Raw genomic sequence first — 11,538 nt, 5'->3', positions numbered from 1 at the left:
TTAAATAAGGAATTTTTTTTATTGCAACAGACGCCTCAGACCAAGGGGTAAGAGGGATACTACTTCAGTAATATGATAAACAGTTCTTCCCTATAGCTTTTTATTCACGTAAACTAAAGCCCTCTGAAAGTAAATATGCAGTAATAAGCAAGGAAGGGCTAGGTATCTTTAACTCACTAGTACATTTTAAGTTCATAATCTATGGCTATCCTGATAAAGTCCTTACTGAACATGAGTCCTTTACCCGAGTTTTTCAAAGGCTTTAATCACAGTCCAAAAGGAACTCGGTGACAAATGATCATTCAGGTTATTGGAGCCAAGATAAGATATCACCTGGGAAGCAAATATCATAGCTGACGCATTATCCCGCAATCCCGCACCATACAGCAAAGAACCATTAATTGGACTAAAAGATATAGAAACATCCGTGCCTATGTTAAACCGTATCTAAACAAGAAATTCCTTAACCCAAGAGATGCGAGCATTGAATATCTGGGTCGGAGCGCAGAACTGTTACAAACTGAACAAAGCAAGTGTCAACAGCGATAAGCAAAACAATAAACACCAAACAATAAACACTTTTGCTTTGAAACGGAAACAGGGTCAGTGGCTAGGCAAAAACAATAAACACTTCGAGCAGAAACCCTAAAGCAAAAGTATTTATTTATATATGTGTATCAGAATAATGTAATCAAATGTAATGTTCTATGTAGGTCTGTGACGAGGAAAACCCGAAGAACACAGCAGAGGACTAACGACCAGGTAGTAGTAATAATCTCTCTCATACCAATCGTCATAAACTGTTGCATTCCGTCATCCAGGGTTCCCTCCTATGTCACAGAAAGCCAAATCACTGTTTTACTGGCCTACAATGCTTACAGATATAAAAAGCACATAACTGATTGTAACACGTGTCATGAAACAAGGGACACACTAAGACAACCTGTCAGTTAAGGGCCTATCCTGTGCCAAATCAATCCTTGAAAGATATACGTAGAATTATTAACAGAATACGAGTCTGACAGAGGGAAAAACACTTCTTAGTGTTAATAGTTCCTTGACACGTTATATAGAATTAATAGCACTAAAAACAAACACCGCAATTGAGTGCGTTAGGAATATTTATGAGTGCTAAATCAGTAAATATGGAATTCAAACACATAATAATCTGTGACTCGGGTGGTGTAAATCAATAATATCTCCTTAACACGTTGTGTGAATTCCTTTCCATTAAGAAAACCAATAATATATTTTATTACCCAGAGTCAATCGGTTTGGTAGAATACCGGATAATTAAATAGGAAGTGTCAATGTCTTTACGAGTTACAACTCGTGATATTGGATCCGAACTGGATTATAAGCGGTTCTCGCGGTTTTAAATACCTTTATCATTTATATCTTGTATCTATAGAATTGATGCCGCAAGTAGCCTTATACGGTACGCCGCTAGAACACTTTTCCACATATTCAAGCCAACCATTAATTTATCAAATAAATATATAAAAAAATATATAAATAAATAATATAAAAAAATAAAATAAATATGAATACAAGTGGAGTCAATATAATACACTCCATAAGAAGTCGGAAGGGTTAACAAATTATAATAAAAAAGGAATCACGATAAAATCAATAACGCTTTAGTAATGACAAATAAGCTAAAAGTTCAAACACATATCAAAACCTACTGACATATTGTCTGTCCCGGTAATTTATATTCGTAGTCAATGAAAAAAAAAATAATAATAATAATAATAAATAAATAAATAAAATAAAATAAAAGAGATTTTAAAGTCAGGAAGTCTAGAAGTGAAAATCTTATCTGGATGGAATATATATGAATCTTATACAGGGCTAATAATATATAGAATTTGTATGCGAAACCTTTTTTTTCATTAGTTTCAATAAGGAATATTTAATTTAACATAATCATGCAGTTTTCCAACATGAAACTAATATATTGTTCAATTTTGGTACTGTTTATTTTTCACATTCTTCTCATGTGGGTCGAGTATTAAAAAACAAAAATTTATCCTAAAGTCGTATTTATTACAGCAAGTAACGTAACTCTTAGCTGGCTGAGAGCAATCTCCTGCCAAGTGACGACGTCATCATTGCCGTATCAGCATTTGTTCCTTTTTTTTAACCTCAATAATCTGCTTACACAGGCTTCATCTGTGTGTCGTCTCTGCTTGCGAAGCAGATTGACTGGAGAAAGGAATGCTTAGCCCGAACTTCTCATGGCAAGGCAGACGTTAGGTACAAGTGTCTATCGGCGTGCGCAATGCAACTTAGCTAAGGAGTTGCAATCATTTTAAAATTAATGAACAAAATAAGCAAATAGAATTTCTATAACAACAAAATGAATTAATTTTTTTTTCTGAACCTCATAGACATTAGAAGTATCAAGATATGTATATATGAAATATTTACTTGCAACATTAGCCTATTACAATTCAAGTAAACATTCATGGAAAATGTCACATTTTCTTGAAAAACCCAAAAGTTTATTTAGAAATTAGTTACATAGTGGGTTTTTTTTCGTTGCACCTCCTACCTATTAATAAAGTTTTTACAATTAACCTCAGAGGATGCGCGCAAGAAAATTGAATATGAAACTTTTGTTAGGGCACATAGGATCAGATTTGATCACAACTTAATTTTCAGTTAGCATAGAGAAATACAGAATCATGATTAATCTTCTCTTTGACTCTTATGTTGCCTGGCAATCTTACAAATAGCTCCGTTTTCCACTTCTTTGTCTAGTATTTACTACCAGTAATATCGAATTTTCTTTGGGATTTGTATTGATATCTGTTTATTTGTTATAATTATGGAGGATTTTTACAGTCATCATAGACCTGGATAGGTTCACTCATTGTTAATGCCATGGATAAAAAAGTTGTACAGCGGACTCTTTTGAATTCCAAAAAATATCAGCGAACTCATGTGGGTTAAGTCTGGTCTAAATAGCTCTCTCCCCTCCCCTGTATTTGGATGTCGTCTGAATTTACTTTGCCTTGTGACAAGTATAATTTCACTTGCAGGCTGATTAATGGAACCTGGTTACAGTATCCTGCAGTACGAGAGTTTCAACATCGCAACTTCAAAAAAATCGTTCGTCGCAGCGGACGACTACAGTCAAGTAACAACCGCCTACAATGTGAAAGGAATTTCATGGACTTCTTCGACCGACACCGTATCTCGTCGTTAATCTCGACCGACACCGTATCTCGTCGTTAATCTCGTTTTAATGCGGAATGCTCCGGCGGCTGTCGGAATCGACTACGAAAGGGACATACTTCCGACAATTACGACCGAAGGATATTCAAACTCTACTTTGCTGGCGAAGGACTCGTGGCTGGATGATCTATTCATCGCGAACGTAATCGTGTAGCTTAGGATGCAGAGAATAAGTATGAGCGCAATATAGAATGTTGGACCCGCCCAGGCAAATTTTCCCCTTGTTTTAACCCTGTGAAATAGGCCGTTTCATTGGGCCATAGGTGGTTGTCTGGAACTGTGTAATGGACGAAAAGTGGTTCGAAAGCTAGTTAAATGTGAAGTAGTATAACCTCGGTCATGTATCCTATATATATAAATGATCATAAATAACAGAATCAAAATATATTTTTTGCGTGTACGCACTAGGAATCTATATATAAATGATCATAAATAACAGAATCGAAATATATTTTTTGCGTGTACGCACTAGGAATCTATATATAAATGATCATAAATAACGGAATCGAAATATATCTTTGCGTGTACGCAATAGGAATCTATTTAAAGTGCACATATAATCATAATATATGAATCCATATACATATGTATAAACAAATCAGGTAGCCTATAACAATCTGTTACCTTTTATCTTACCAATATCGCAGTTATATATGAGTTAGTATATTGATTAATGAATCAGATATGTAACAGTTAGCATAAAAATAAACGAATCAATCAGCATAAACATTAATAATGTTATCAATTCATATATGAAATTTTTTATCAGTTAAATTATGATTTTTATCATGTTAATCTTCATTCTATGCAATTATCAGAGTACATTAGTATTTGTTTCTGTAGCATAAGTATCTTAATGAGATGAAGTGAAAAACTGTATCATTATATATCACGTGATCACTATTATTTACCAATATCATTGTTTGATATTTTATTACTTGAATCAATTCATGTACACCATGATTTTTTATTTACTACTAATATATATATATATATATATATATATATATATATATATATATATATATATATATATATTCACATAGTGTCTGTATCACACTCCTATAAGTCAAATGCAAGTCAAGTTTGAGTAATATTCAGTAGCTGGTTTTGGTAGCTGACCGAGCTAATGTAAGTGTTTACAATAATAAAAAATATGGAATGTTAGTCCATATATATAAATGATTGCTTGCAGGAATGTGATCAGACTAGAGACGCTAAAGATGACGTATACAATAAAAGTAGGCTAAGATAACATTGCCGTCACCTGTAGTCATTCAATTGTTTATAAACATTAGTCCAAGCTCCTGCTTGAGACAACTACCCCGACCTATAATTCAAACGGCCTACGTGATCTGTAGCGTGTCTCATTTTGTGTTCGTATGAAACTATGTCATTTGTATGTATGTTCATATGTTCGAACTACTGTCTGTTCCTTCATAACTTGTAACAGAGATGTAGACGAGCAGAACAGAGTTAGCTATCGTCATTAGAAGACACCTGTACCTCTTTACCTAAGCTTTATCATGTAGAGGAATAGGATTAGCCATCATCATTGGCAGAAGCGATCAAGCTATCGTTATTAGAAGACTTGTACAATCATATCTGATCTTCACCATGTAAAACTTCAGAAGAATATATAATTTTTTATACTTAGTGTTTTCTACAAGAACCTCCTCACCATGAGTTTAACACATCGTCGTAATAACCAACAAGATAATACCGACTTCGTAAATGATCTACAAACCCCCAGACACTCCATGAAGATGGAAGTGCAATACCAACCGACTTAGCGTATAGATTATCGCAAGTCTAACATTACCTCATAGGGCGCCTTATCATACAAGGCACAAGCCCTAATACATACTCATCAAACAATAAGTTCGGGAAAACTCACGGCTTACACACACCACACACACACACCCTCATTAGCTGAATAGCAGTAGAACAGGCTAAGTTGAAATAAGTAATATAAACAAATAGTTGTGTTTCAAGTTTGTGAAGAAGGGAAGACTCGATCATGAATGATGTCTCCAATTGCAACAAGCTATTTTGTGTTCCAAACTCAAGCTTCCTATTCAAGAAAAATGGATTTTACAATCGCAAAATAAATGCTCAGTGCTTTAGTGAAGAGTTACTACTGCATATGAAGAAAGAGAACTGTTGCCTTTAGTATGCTGTTCTATCTTGAAAGAAGATACGCACCAAATCACTTATGATTTGCTAAATTATAATGTATAATAGCAAATTATACAATTAGATGAAAACATATGCGCACATGAAATTATGCAAACACACAAAAATTGTATATGAATATTAAAAAATAAATATTTATGTCCATCAATTGTTATTTTTCATTTACTTTTCAAAGGAAGACATCATTAAAGTCCGGGCTTTACTTTCCTTGAGTGCTTTTCCTACAATGATATACGCGGTGAGGGAAGAAGGTCGAAATTAACAGACCGTAACTCGAACCTCACATTTAAGAAGTCCTGATGTCGAGGGGTTGCATGACTACCAGTTCAGATGAGGAACCTTCAAAGCCTTCAAAATGGGTAATGAAGTGATGACGAAAGAGAGAGAGAGAGAGAGAGAGAGAGAGAGAGAGAGAGAGAGAGAGAGAGAGAGAGAGAGAGAGGTTTAACGGTAAATGCTGTTTATACAAACTTTTTTCCAAAGATCTTCTCTCTAGAAGTCTTGATACTTATGCTTAGATTATCAAAAGACAGGGATCGACAGCTGACTAGGAATGGATTCACACAGGAGTATGCAGTCCTTTCTGATGGAACATTTATGTTTTATTCTTGTGCCAACGGATGTATTCCCAACGTTCTTCGAAGCTGCAGGAGCACCATGAAATTAAATCTTCCTAGACAGTTCCGTAATTTACGAAATATATGAAAAGCTACTTAAATGTTATTAATAAAAGCATCTCCATAAACGCTAAAATATAAAAGATAAATTTTGAGGGTGGGAGGATTGTAGTGTTAAGTGTCCACTGTTTCATCATGACTCCCTAGTCATCTGCCCTGCATTCTGTTGCCCTCCCTCTCCTTCCGAACAGAGAGAGAGAGAGAGAGAGAGAGAGAGAGAGAGAGAGAAACATGAAATATCTTTATTTAGTAAGACAGAAGATACTCTAACTGATTACTATAGCTCTTTTTTCATCTACAGAGAATATATTATTATAATGAAGAAAGCCATCACGAAGATTAGACAGATAAGCCAATTGGATGAATGCCATAAGCGAGAGCTCCTCGTTTATGAGAATACATTTACTGTGAGAGATATGCCAAATTTCATTATTCTCTCTCTCTCTCTCTCTTCTCTCTCCCCCCTCTCTCTCTCTCTCTCTCTCTCTCTCTCTTATAATCACACACAATCACAGTCTGCTTTCTGGAAGTCTCAATGACTCCAGCAATTAGTGACGTCAGTTCATTGCTAGGAGAAAAAAGGAAGAGAAATGGAATTCCAGGAAATTGCCCAAGCTGGATTAATTCCAGACAAAGTAAAATATGGACTGATGAATGAGTCCTGGTTACTAAAATAAAAAATTTAAAAAGTTGATTAAGAAAGCTGAAGGAAAAACTGTTAACAGAAAAAAAAAAAAACGATGGCTAACATACATATGCAATATAGCAGTAACTTTTACAAACTACCTGAAGATATAATAACTACTCACGCAACAAACAAGAATCGCTACAAAAAATACCCCCACCCACAGAAAAGCAACATTGTGTGTTTTGGAAATAAAAAAGAGCGATTGAAGTTTACCTGAACTTAGCTAGCATAAAATGCCAGTATTATTACGATAATTTGGTTGGTGATTACGACAAAATTGATCACTCATGAGAAACAGGGGGGGTGGGGTGCCATACCAGAAAAGGCAAAACATAAAATGTTTTAATGCGCTGCTATCTATCTTCGTTCATACAATGAACGTCATATTTCTAGCCATAAATTATGAAAATATTATCTAAGAACTTTTTCACTAATGAATATACTCAGGAAAATTAACACCATAATTCTCTTAACAAATGTGAGGATGAAAATCGTATTATTCTTTTAAATAAAATTGCTTTGTTAGTTGGAGGACATTTGCAGCAAAATAAAATGAGGACATGTTAAATACATGTCTACTTATAAGACAATGAACATACATACGTATGTTTATACACACACACATCTGATATATATATATATATATATATATATATATATATATATAATATATATATATAATATATATATACATTCAAGCTACAAATGTCTTTTAATATCCAATTCGCTCTAACCTCGGAATGAACAAATATTTTCATATATGTTAACCGAAGGGAATTCTTTTTTAGTTGATAATAATTCGTCCTCTCGTGGGTTCGAACCAATGCCCAGCGGACAGAGGAGAAATCATGACTACAGTGACATTATCGACTCGGCCATTAACGAAGCAAGTGAACAAAAGACAGGTAAAGAGGGAGAGAAAAGGAAAATACGGGTAAAGAATTATGGCTATAAGTTACACCAAACATGTAGGTTAACATTACTATACTCTCTCTTCTCTCTCTCTCTCTCTCTCTCTCTCTCTCTCTCTGAAGAAGAGATTATTGCGGCTGTGTTTGTATACGAATTGGCGACTCATTCTCAAAATAACCAAACAATAATCAGAATGAGGGTCAGGTCTTAATCAGTCACATGGGATAAAGAAATAATTTCCTTAATGGAGCATAAATTCTATGCAAAAATTAATGTTAGCAAACCTATCACACAAAAATATCTGGGGAGGAATGAAGGGAAAAGAGAAAATCTGAGAATAGTAAATCAGCAAAGAGAAGAAGACACAATAATAATGCGGAACTATTATCGCCTGTACTTGTCTTTGAGATATGGATGTGACAGAACGACTCTCACTTAACCATACGCCAATGTTTCCACATTTTGCCAACGTACATAAGGACGGTAAAACGGTATACAACACATACACAACCCTTTTCAAAACATACATTAGAAACAACGCTGCTATTTACCTATCTCTGGATATATGCAACGAAGGGGAGGCTAGGTTGACTTTAACGATATGCTATAAATAACAGCTTTCCCATCACTTGATCGTGATATCAACTTTTTATAAACTTGTGACGCACCCAATAAAATTCGTACACGCGGTTCAAGATAATTACGTGGTGTGGGACAAATTTACATCTGAAATATACATGATATCGGCCGTACGCTTTATAGTGCAGCTAACTACAACGATCTGTCACACACTAGAGAGAGAGAGAGAGAGAGAGAGAGAGAGAGAGAGAGAGAGAGAGAGAGAGAAGGTGCAGCAAACTTGTTTTCATATACTTGCCACACGCTAAGTTGGCGGTGATGGCCCGCCCACTTGATTAGTTCGAGTCCTTATCCGTTTTTTTATAGAAAATATTTTGATATGATATAATCCTCTTTCCATTTCCATTGTGAAATGTTAATTATTGGAGAACTAGAGTTAGAATTTCTTTCATAGCATTAAAATGTCATTCGGAGTAGGAAAAAATAATTTATATATATTACAGGAAATCGAAGCCGAAGACGAAAAAAATTATTGTCGAATGTAAACAATTCGTTATTTCAGGGCATTATGATACATATATGAATTGAATAAAAACAAATAATACAAGCCATGTTTCCTAATAACTTTTATACTGTCGATTGCATACCTACAGATATGCTATAAGATTATATGAATCATAAGACACGATAAAATATGCATGATGGCAGTGGGGAGTGAAATGCTCAGATAAACAGCCACTTAGTGATCAGCTCATTCTGACAGCTCGCTCATCGTTGACAACTTGATTAAGTCAGTGTTGCCATCTTGATATTTTGCTACAGATAACTGTAAATTGCGTTGTGTTATAACCCAGTCTAACAATCTTTTTAGATCTGAAACTTGCTGCAATTATGTGTAAACATATTTAGGTAAAATAAATATATATCTTGATACGTCAAACATTTAATTGACTCAACAAAAGAAAACAAATTGATTCATCATTGGATACATCCAACAATAACTGAAAATAACATATTCATTCGTCATTGGTATTTTAAATATTTAATTCAAATACAGCAATTACTTCAACCATCGCTTGGTCACGTGCCATATCACTTCTATAAATAACCTCCACTTCTCTTGTGTAATGCATACATGACCTCCAGTCCTCTGCTGTTACTCTGTCTATTGCACGTTTAGTTATATCTTCAACATTTGTCAAAGTCTGATTTTGATTTGAATTGTATGTCTTAACCTCATTTTTTATTTGTGACCAAATCAATTCTATGGGGTTGAATTCGCAATTATAAGGAGGAAGTCCAAATACCTTATGGCCAGCATCTGGAGCGATTTTGTCAATTTCATACTCCTGTAAGTACTTGTGCTGCTTTTCCACATCAAGGAGTTCGCATTTGGTAAAAGAAGGGGCATGAGCTATATTGTTTTTGGTTAACCAGGAGACAATTTCCGCTTGCTTTGAACTGCTGACAGGTTCTTGTTTGATATTTGGAATGATATGAAGCATTATCTAAGTTTCTAAGACAATGAGAGACCGAGCTGGAATGTTTGTCAGTAACTGTGTTTGAAACCATGATAGGAAGCATGTATGATTCATACTGTCATGGTAATCGCCCTTATTACCATGCACTATGATAAATCTAGCTCCTTTTCCCGTTTTCACTCCTGGACCAACAATTCCATCGGGTAATGTCCAGCATTTGTTCACACACTCGTTTTGATTGACCCATGTTTCATCCACGTATATTTCTGGCCTTGGAGTGTCGGATTTTCGGTTTTCATCAATAAGTCTTAGATTTTTATTTCTTGCAAGAACAGTAGTGTTCCTTTCCATTAACAACTTCCTGCCACTTTCAACATTTTTATAGCGAAACACAATTTCCTTAACAAGCATGAGAAGGGACTTAGTATAATGCACCACGGAAATTCTCAGGTGGCTCCTTCACCTTTTCCAGTAATTTCTCGATTATTGGAATTTTACCTCTTTCGTAGAAAACCATTATCTCCCGGCGTACCACAATCCTTATCAAAATTATCCAAAGCTCCCAAGACTGGCGATGTTCTGGTCCTAGGGGGTGGGGAGTATATTTCTCCACGCCTTGTGTTGTTGCTTTATTCGCTGAATGGAGCGGACAGATATTCCTGTTGCAGAGGCAGTCCTTTTTAGAATATCATATTCGCATTCCTGATCATATTGCTCACGGAGATAGTTGAAGACCTTAATTACGACGATTCTCGTCTGGCTCATTATCCGTCTAATACGTTTGTTGTCTTTCAAGACGCTCCTCCTTTATATTCCAGTGTATATATATCTCGGAATGGTTACTGTGCTGACAGCTGTTCTTTTTATTCTAGGTTAGCTCGGTTAACTACTGCGTTTGGAATTCCCTCCAATTTCAGTAACGTGCTATTCAAGTGATCATTTTGCCCCCTTACATGAGGCAATACAGCAGCATACATACGAAGAAATAAATTACGACATGACAACACAAAATAAAATCCCGAAGAGGCTTTACCCAGATCTTCATACCGATTGGAAGGAGTAAGAAAAAAAGAAAAGAAGAGAAAGACACAGTCTGCACCCTTTTGAAGAGGGAATTGCAGATTTGGTGAAAGATGTTACTGCAAGCATCCAAAGGTATGTGACAATTATGAGATTTATGGCAATATATGAATGGGCAGAGGTAAATAGGATGGTATTTAACTCTGATAAATTTGAATCAATAAATTATGGAGATGAAGAAGGAATGCTATATGCATATAGGGGACCTAATAACGAAACAATCACAAATAAGGAAGCAATTAAAGACCTTGGCGTGGTGTTGAATAGGAATATGTTATGCAAGGACCAAATAGCAATGCTATTGGCAAAATGCAAAGCAAAAATGGGAATGTTGTTACGGCACTTCAAAACAAGAAAAGCCGATAATGATTATGCTTTATAAAACGTATGTACGTAGTCCACTTGAATATTGCAACATGATATGGTACCCTCACTACCAAAAGGATATTGCACAAATAGAGTGTACAAAAGTCCTTTACAGCTTGAATAGAAGAAGTTAAGGGTCTTGACTACCGGGAAAGACTACAATTTTTAAAATTATATAGTCTAGAAAGGAGAAGAGGACGCTACATGATAATACAGGCATGGAAACAGATAGAAGGAATTGCCGAAAACATCATGGAACTAAAAATATCAGGAAGAGCAAGCAGAGGTAGATTAATTGTGCCCAAAACTATACCAG

The sequence above is a fragment of the Macrobrachium nipponense genome, chromosome 3 (genome assembly GCF_015104395.2).
Source record: "Macrobrachium nipponense isolate FS-2020 chromosome 3, ASM1510439v2, whole genome shotgun sequence".
Lineage (NCBI taxonomy): Eukaryota > Metazoa > Arthropoda > Malacostraca > Decapoda > Palaemonidae > Macrobrachium > Macrobrachium nipponense.
This window is presented reverse-complemented; position numbering follows the sequence as displayed.